This window comes from Cynocephalus volans, chromosome X (assembly GCF_027409185.1).
Source record: "Cynocephalus volans isolate mCynVol1 chromosome X, mCynVol1.pri, whole genome shotgun sequence".
Lineage (NCBI taxonomy): Eukaryota > Metazoa > Chordata > Mammalia > Dermoptera > Cynocephalidae > Cynocephalus > Cynocephalus volans.
The window spans coordinates 138,963,091-138,973,236 of record NC_084478.1 but is presented as its reverse complement, the minus strand read 5'-3'; positions in this window follow the sequence as shown (position 1 = coordinate 138,973,236).

The following is a 10,146-nucleotide window of genomic DNA, read 5'->3' as shown; positions in this document are numbered from 1 at the left end:
ATTAATTGATCTAAAACTAATAGCTGAATGGCTACCAATGGCATCTTATTTACTGGTCACAGCAAAAGAGTATCTGTCAATCAGACACTTATTCCCAGAAGACAAACACAGTGCCCAAATGACTGCCAAGATGAACAAATATTTCATAGATTTCACTGGCTTGCTGACTGGCTGCCGGCCTGCTTTTCCCTGGATTCCTTACTCACCTAGGAAATTTAAAAAAATGCATCAGCCAAAGCTAAACAGACCTAAATTGTAACTACTCAAATGTGTGGAACTACTGAACATGTTTAATGCTGCCACAAGTTTCCAGCTATACACAGAACATCCTTTGTTTGTGCCTTGTCTCCTAAAACCAGAACTGTGTGAATGTTTTTACTATTATTATAGAAGTAGAAAATAAATATATGGCATACACACACACACACACACACACACACACACACACACACACACACATACACACACACTATGTCAGTGGAAGAAACACCAGATATATGATAAAGGAAAAAGTACACAGAAACAGGGTAAAGATTAAAAACAAAAACAAACAAAACAAATCAATAATTCCCTGTGCTAACTGAAAATCAGTTCTTAAATTTTACTTTTCTTGTGCCTTTGAGCCAAAAATAATTCCCAATTCAAGAAGCTAAAGATCTTACTCTTTTCTTTATTTTCTGAAGTTATAATTTTCTTTTTCTGGACCAGATTACCACTAAGATTCATTCACTAAAAACATTGCAAGGCAACCATCACAACCTTTCTGTCAACTGAGCTGCTAACCCGAAATTTTCTTCTGTGGTTATTAGTTTGCTAGCTCTGCTGTAACAAAGCAAGACAAACAAGGTGGCTTATAAAAATAGAAATTTATTGTCTTTTTAATCTTAGGCTAGGAGTCTAAAATCAAGTTGTCAGCACAGCCATGCTCCTTCTGACACCTGTAGGTGAAGAACCCTTCCTTTCTTCTTTCAGTTTCTGGTAGCCCCAGAAGTTCCTAGGCTATGACAGAATGATTTCAATCTCTGCCCTCATTTTTCATGACGTTCTCCCTACACTTCTTAACATTATTCTCTTTCTATGCATGTCTTTGTCCAAATTTCCCATAAGGACACCAGTGACATTGGAGTAGGGCCTACCTTAATGACTTTATTTTAACTGAATACCACTGTAAAGACTCTGTATTTATATGAGATCTCATTCTGAAGTGCTAGAGGTTAAGCCTTTAATACATCTTTTCTTTTGGGGGAGATACAATTATTCAACCCATAACAACTGGTATGACCATGTTCCCTTTACCATCTTGACCACCCTCGTCAAATGACCCTCCTATAGCATGGTGTCTATGACTGAACAATTCATTTCAAGTGAGGTTCAGCCCACTTAGAGGACGGTGGACTGATGCTCCCCCTTTACTCTGGACACTACGTATTTATCAGTACATCCAAGAATGGCATTGACTTTTCTTTATCAGTTTTTGGTCCTGAACCGCAGGTCTTTTGCACAGAGACTATTGTCAAGGCAGGCCTCCCCCAACCAAGGTACACAACATTGATTTTTATATATATATATATATATATATATGTATATGTATATGTATATATATATATATATGTATATGTATATGTATGTATATGTATATATGTATGTATATGTATATATATATGTATATATGTATGTATATGTATATATATATATATGTATATATATATATATATGTATATATATATATGATTTTACATTTTCCCTGTTGAATTACCTTCTTTTACTATTCTTTTGGTCTATAATTGTTAGTCCATCATTCTGGCCACTGAAGTTATATGCAAATAAAAGTACATTCTTCATCACCTAATCAGAGACTCTTGAGAGTGCTGTGAATCTTGAGTCTACCATCTAACATCTAGTTATCACTCTAGATTTGTGTTACCTTTCTTCTTACACTTCTAAACATGGGCATTGACAAGTTCCATCCTCAATTTTTATTAAAACTTATAATGCTATAAAAGATGGCAAGAAACTTAGAAGTCATCTTGTCCAATCTCCCCATAAATAGGAAATAATTTTCCCAGCTATCAAATAGCAGAACCTATTTCCTTTTTTGCAGATCCTTAACTATCGTATGCTGCACAGTTCTACTATCCTTTCTTCAAATGGATGTTGACCTTTCAGATGCTCCAGTTCTCATATATATGGAAATTACTCTCTGACGTTTATCTGTAACCTATGTTTTCTCAGCACTCCAGTCACACATTTTTGTCCCATGGGAAGTTCTACCTTATCATCTCTTAATTCCCAAATTTAATAGTTCTCCTGAAAAACCTGTGTCTGTCTATAGAGAACTAACTGCATTTGCCAATTACTGAAGAGCAAAGCTTAAAGTTATTTCAAAACATCTTATCTCCCCTATCTCCTATACCTAGGCATCATTGTTCTTTTCCTTTAGTTTAAGGGTTCTTAACCCGAAATCAAAGAGCTCATGAACATCAAAAAACAGTAAATCTTTATTTTCACAAAACTTTAACTAAAATTTAGCTTTTTATTTCAGTGTAGGCAGCATCCGTTAGTATTTCCAATATCCATTCAGCAAACAGAACCTGCCAATTTTTCCCCTCAGGCTATTGGCAGAAAACAACATAAAGTCTTCAGGATATACTCATTGAAGTATCTTTAATGTTACCATTAAAGAATATTTTCCATTTCCTTTGAGATAGTCTTAGGAAAATACACACATGGCAAGAAGCCCTCTGACCACCACAATGATGACAACAAGAACAAAAAACAAATTATAAGCATCCATGTGTCAAACACTGCACTAAACACTTTACTTTTATTATATCACTTAATTCTCAAAATAGCCTATAAGATAGGCACTAATATGATTCTAATTTCACAAATAAAGAAATCACTTCAAAGAAATAAAACAGCTTTTGCAAGTAAATTGCCTACGATCATATAATTTTATAGGTGACAGAACTTAGAACTGATTCCTGTGCCATTCTGTACTTGTCTTTGGGTAAGTTTTTAAAAAATATATTTTATATTGAGGTAAAATACACATAACAAAGTTTACCATCTTAAACATTTTTAGCTGTGCAATTCTATGGCATTAAGTACATTCACACTGTTGTGCGACCATCACCACCATCCATCTCCAGAACTGCTTTATCTTCCCCAACTGAAATTCCATACCCATTAAACACTAACTCCCATTCTCCCCTCCCTCCAGCCATTGGCAGCCAACATTCTACTTTATGTCTTTGTGAATTTGACTACTGTAAGTACTTCATATAAGTGAAATCATACAATATTTTTTGTTTTGTGACTGGCTTATTTCACTTAATATAATGTCATCGGGTTCATCCATATCATAGCACATGTCAGTATTTCCTTCCTTTATAAGGCTGAATAATATATTTCATTGTATGCATATACCACATATATTTATTCATCTATGGATGGACACATGGGTTGCTTCCACCTTTTGGCTATTGTGAATAATGCTGTTATAAACATAGGTGTACAGAAACCTGTTTAAGTTCCTGCTTTCATTTCTTTTGGACATATACTCAAAAGTGAAATTGCTGGATCATATGCTAATTCTGTTTAAATTTTGAGTAATCAACATACTGTTTTCCACACCAGCTAAATCATTTCATATTCCCATCAGCAATGCCCACGGGTTCCAATTTCTCCACATTTTTGCCAAATTGTATTCTTTTCTATTAATTAATTAATTTCTGTAATAACCATCCTAATGGTTGAAAAGAGGTATCACATTGAGACTTTTATTTGCCTTTCCCTAATGATTAATGATATTGAGCATCTTTTCAAGTGCTTATTTATTTGTATATCTTCTTTGGAGAAATGTCTATTCAAGTCTTTTGCCCATTTTTAATAAAGATATTAGTTTTATTGTTGCTGGTTATAGAAGGTCTTTTATATATTATGGGTATCAATCTCTTTTCAGATATATGATTTGCAAATATTTTCTCTCATTGTTTGGATTGCTTTTTCCCTCTCTTGATAGTGCCTTTTCATGCACAAAATTTTTAATTTTGATGAAGTCAAACTTATTTATTTTTCCTTTTGTTGCTTTTGCTGTTGGTGTCATATCCAAAAAAAAATCATTGCCAAACCCAGTATCACAAAACTTTCCCATGATGTTTCCTTTTAAAAGTTTTATAATTTCAGCTCTTACATTTAGATTTTTGATCTTGTTTCAGCTAATTTTTATGTATGGTGTAAGAAAAGGGTACAACTTCATTATTTTGCATACGGATATAAGTCTTCTCAACACCATTGTTGAAAAGACTGTCTTTTCCTCACTGATTGTTCTTGGCATTCTTGGTAAAAATCATTTTACCTATGTTGCTTTGTCTCACATGGATTTGTCACCTCTCTTCCCATGGGTGATGGAGCTGCAAAAGGATTATTCAAAGCCCATCTCTTCTGAGCAGTGAGAGACCCTGAAGGGGTTAATCTCCCAGAACCCTGAAGAGAGAGGCTTCATACCAGGAAATTACAGGAAAAGAACATAGGTGGGGTATAGTTTAACAATAGAGACTGGTAATAAGCAAAGTGACATTCCATAATTCAATTTGCAAAAGGTTAAGTTGATCCACCAACAAAAGCTTGATCTTAGCAACCACTGTTTTTCCCTACAGCAATTTCCCAGTATCATTACATATCAATCAGTGACTTGTCTGTCCCTGAGCCAGCAACCTTGCTGTGTTACAATTCTTTATCTTACAACAGAGACTTTTAGCCTGGGGAAAGTTTCCTGTTTTATTCAAGGTTAACATTTTATGCATACTTTAAGAAGTTAGGCTAAACTTGAAACTGCAGGGATTGTGACACTGTAAAATATACTTGCTTTATAAATGTAAGTATATTCCACAGACCTATGTGCAAGAGTTTATTTCTGGGTTCTCCATTCTATTCTATTGGTCTATAAATCTGTCTTTATAGCAGTTCCACACTATTTTGATTACTGCAACTTTGTAGTAAGTTTTGAAATCAGGAAGTGTGAGAGGTTCGACTTTTTTTCTTTTTCAAGTTTATTTTGGCTGTTTGGGTTTTTGAGATTCCATTTGAATTTTAGGATAAATTTTCCCATTTCTGCAAAAATCATCACTGGAATTTCAGAGTGATTGCATTAAATCTGTAGATAGCTTTGGATAGTATTGACATCTTAACAATATTAAATCTTGCAAATTATAAATACAGATATTCTTCCATTTACTTGTGTCTTTTTAACTTCTTTTGGCAATGTTGAATAGTTTCAGTTTACAAGTCTTTCACTTCCTTTGTTAAGTTTATTCCTAAGTATTTTATTCTTTTTGATGTTACTGTAAATGGAATTGTTTCCTAATTTATTTTTTGATTAATTATTAGTGTATAGAAATGGAACTGATTTTTGTTTGTTATGTTTATATCCTGCTACTTTGCTGAATTTGTTTATTAGTTCTCACAGTTTTGTTTTTTTTAATTGTGGAATCTTTGGAGTCTTCTATGTATAAAGTCATGTCATTCGCAAACAGAGGTAATGTTACTTCTTCCTTTCCAATTTTGATGCCTCTGAAGGTAACATTTAGAAGTCTATCATTAAAAAATTAATATATAAATTCACACACACACACACACACACACACACACACACAGACGAAAAAAAAAACCGGGGGGGGGGGGGGAAGAAGATATAACAACCACAATTACTTGAAGTTGATACGACAAGCAAACAGAGGGGACATTGGTGGGGGGGATGGGGGGAGGGAGGAGGGTGGGAGGTTTTGGTGAGGGGCAACAATAATCAGCCACAATGTATATCGACAAAATAAAACTTAAAAAAAAAAAAAAAAAGAAGTCTATCATTAATCTCTAGTTGCTGGGCTTCATTCTCAAATATCCCTCTGTGGTAATGTGTCTACATTTGTTAGTACACTGCTTTTTTTTATATTCATTTTTATTATCACTGTCTTGTTGCATTCATTCATCTAAGAAAGACTTGTTGAAAGCCTGTTACATGTCAGACACTGTTTGAGGCTCTTGGGATACATTACTGTTCCCTCTTCCTTTCTAAAAGCACATTGCATTTGCAACATAGGTCTAGGGTCTCCTAAACATCCAGGCACTCACCACCACTAAAAAGTCCAAACAAGAATTGAAACAGTCATAATCCTTTGTTCTGAGTTTCTGTTATTGCTGGAGGTGACAGGAAGTCATGAACTGTGAAATACTAGACTGCCTTCAAAGTATATCAGCTGAAACTGAAATACAGGCTTCATAGATGAACTTTGGTGAATCTCCACCCAAGGAGGAGCCAGGATCTCCACACTTACCTGCCCTTATTTTATGTCATGAGTTAGCCACTACAGGAAGTCTCAATTTGCCACCTATGGACTGTATCCTGTATTAGCCAAGAGCTCAAGATTTAGCCCATGTGACAACTTCCTGAAGTCCCGTTGTTGTCTGAAGGTCACAGTCCTTCCAGGGCCCAAATGCAAACATTTTGGACTTCAGAACTGACCAATTAACTATGTCCCATAGCCAAGTGAACCAAGTTGAACAAGCTTATATCCTTCATTTACATGAGAGGACCTAAATGAGAATTTGGGTGGGAAGTTAAGTGAGAACTTTAGCTATATAAGACCACCATTTCCCTTGTTCAGGGAGATACTGCTTTGGGAGCTATCCCCAGTGTTCTCCTTATTTGCAAGTAATAAAGACTTCTCCTCCTACCCTGGTGCTCTCTGAAGGATGGACCCCAGGTATCCAGTAACATACCTACTCTTCCTGGAGCATGACACCACAACATTTGAACAATACCGTCTCTTGTGGAGGCTACAGCTGCCTAACATTCTTAATGGTTATAGTTAGCTTTTACTGACACATGAATAATGGAAACACAATTTTACTCATTAGTAAGAAGGGATTTCTGACTGTATCCTGTTTTGGTTCTAAAACATTAACAATAAGTAAACTTGTGAAAACTCTAATGGTATACTTAAAACAGATGACTTTACTGAATGCAATTTTACCTCAATAAAGTTGAAGGACAAATTATCCTAAATAAGGAAAAGGACCCCTTTTAGTAAAATAATACATACTAGAACCCCACATATATTGAATAATTGAAGCTAAAATTCAATTCAAACTATTAAGAAAGACTGAGTTACAGCAATTTGAAGTGAAATATATGTATGTATAGATAGATAGAGCTATATACATATAGATTTGGAGTACATATATCAAACTGCATTTTGAATAGAAAGTATACAAACCCTACAAAATCTTAGTTCAAGGAACATAAAACTCAGTTATGATTGACCTAGCTATTGACTGATAAATAAATGATGCATTTAAGAAAACTTATTATAATTTTAAGTAGTGTAAATAGTCTTCTTTCTGTTTTATTTACAGTTTTATTTTAATTTGTTCAGAAAGGATGTTCATTATTTAAACACAATGGTACTCTTTAGTTGATATAACAATCACAGTGTAAAGTGATAATTAAGAGCATAAGCCAGTTACTAGCTATTCAATCTTGGGCAATTTATTTACCTGGCTCTGCCTCCTTTGTTTTATTTCTAAAATCAGGATACTAATAGCACCTACCATACTAGTCTTTTGAGACAGTTAAATGGATTTGAAGCACTTAGGACAATGGCCATGTAGGAGCTAAAGGAAAACTTCATCCCTAAGGGTTCATTAATAAAAGTTACTGACAAATTTAGATTGACATGAAGAAAAGACATATATATATATATATATATATATATATATATATATATATTATTTAATGTTCTGGGAGAAGGCAAGGCATGGGGTGACCACAGGAGAGCAATGTCCCAATTTTCCACTGTGGTACAGAGCCTATATACCCATCTCCATAGGGTAAGAGGAGATGGGGGGTGCAGGAGTAAATGATCCTAGGGGGATGCAATAGGCCTGGAGAATATATGATGGCCCCAGAACAAATTCTATTTGGCCCACAGAGCAGACAATGGCTGGTAAATGATTTTCTTTAAAATACTGACTGGGACCAAAATATAAAACAATGGTCTGCGACAAAAGTTAGTCCAGGTGTGTTGTCAGACTCCAGTCTTCCTTCCTGTAATATGAGTTAAGTTAATGAAATTTCAGAGAAAGGACCAGAAGTAATTGTTTTCTTTGAAAGGGCCATACTTTAGGCAGATAAGGGAACAACTTAACCCTCTGCTTTGGAGAGTGACAGAGAATCAAGGGACAGGAGGGAGAGGCAGAAGTCAGAGAGACCTTGAGGATGCTTCTTTATTCTAGCATGTCAAAGCACCACACTTTGGGGTAACAGCTTTCTGCACCCCAACAGCCAAAAGATAGTAAGAACTCAATAAATAATAACTGTTATTTGTAATTATTTCACAATCACTTGAGACTAAATTAATAATACACTAGCTTAATTTTAGTTTTAGTTGGGCCCAAACAGAGGAGACTGGGTATATTTTCAAAATCATTTGGTCAATAACTTCAGATTTATTTTAGATATTTTCTCAGTCCAAGTAAGGACAAAAAATGCAAAGACTTCTTTTTTTTTCTGCCTTTTTCCCTTAGTGTTTTCTTCAATACGTCATATATTAGTTTAGAAAATTAAGACTGTCTTATGCTCCCATCATTTGAATAATGTGGGTAAAATATTAGAACAAATATCTCAATTTTGCCACCCACAATGTGAATTATTTTCCTGACAATCAGTCTAGAACAAGTTCTTCATTTGCTCGACTAAAAAATTTTCCAGAAGCAGTCTATTTAGTACGTTTGGGCTTCAAAAAAAGTTAAGGCAATGAACGCATTTCTTTCATAGGTTTATTAAGCCCAACTGATCTATTCTCAAAGCAGTTTCTAAAAGGTCATTCTTTTTAGGTTTTAGTCACTCAGTTTAAAATTAGCAAAATTCGAATCAAAATATCAAACATTATAATTCAAAATGTGTTTTGGTCTCAAGGATTGGGTATTTCTGTAAGTCTTTTTACATAACACAGACCCCCAGAATATTAAAGCAGGAAGCAGCTTTAGAGCCCATTAAGCCTAATCCTCTTATTATACTGTGCAACATTGAGATCTACAGAGGTCTAGAGAAAAAGTCTGTCTCCTAAAACCCAATTCTTTTAAATCTCTATCTTTATAGTCCTTTTATTAGGGATCTGGAAAATATATGTGTGTATGTGCATGTGTGTTTGATTTGTGTTCATAATTATTTTATACGTTTCTCAAAGGTTTGCAACTCTATCTAGTACCTAGATCAGCTGGCTCCTAGTGCAATAAGGATCTCTGTCGTAAATTCTTCAGTCCCAAGCTTGACATTTTTATCATTATATCACTAATGGGGTTAGGATATAAAAACAGAAGCATCATCTCTAAAACACCACCGAAGCATTGAAGCCTCATTATGAACCCATCTAATCAAGGTGTAGGCCCAGTAGGATAAATGAGCCAAAACCTCTATGATGCTTGTAAAGCCCCTTTGGCCCTTACGTAGACCAGATTCACTTTTACTTTAGACACAATTTAATGCATTTTGTGTGGTTTCTTCAGTCCCAAGTAGATTACAAGTGCTGAATTTGGAGGAAATAGAGAGTCTATCAGAGCTAGCTATACCAATTCAGCAATAAGTAATAGTTAAAAATTTGATTGGAAAGGAGAGAAAAAATAAAGCTAAAACTACATCAAATAAATTGTTTAAAAATCTAGCCCATTTAATGAAGGCCAGCTCCAACATACAATCTCTACATTTTTCAATAGCCCCTTCAGCTCTAGTAAATACAATATTTAATGCTAAAGCAGATGATTTGCAGCCATTAGGAAAGCATTGAATTATGTGTATTATTTCCTCCTAAAGCAAGCCCTAGAGCATAAAATAGAATTTAGGGAGACTCCTGCCCCAAATGGTTAAAACAAAGTAAGTCAAATCTGAAAGGATGCTTCAGCTGTGATAAAATTCATCTGGGTAAATTGCCTTACTCCCCAATGATTCTGAATAAATATGGATAAATTGTGTGTTATTATGAAAAATGGTGTATTACTATATATACAGAAAGGGAGAGAGAGACTGAAAGATTATGTACACTATTTGACCACTACTTTAGGATTTTAAATGGTCTCTTGAAAGAAGTA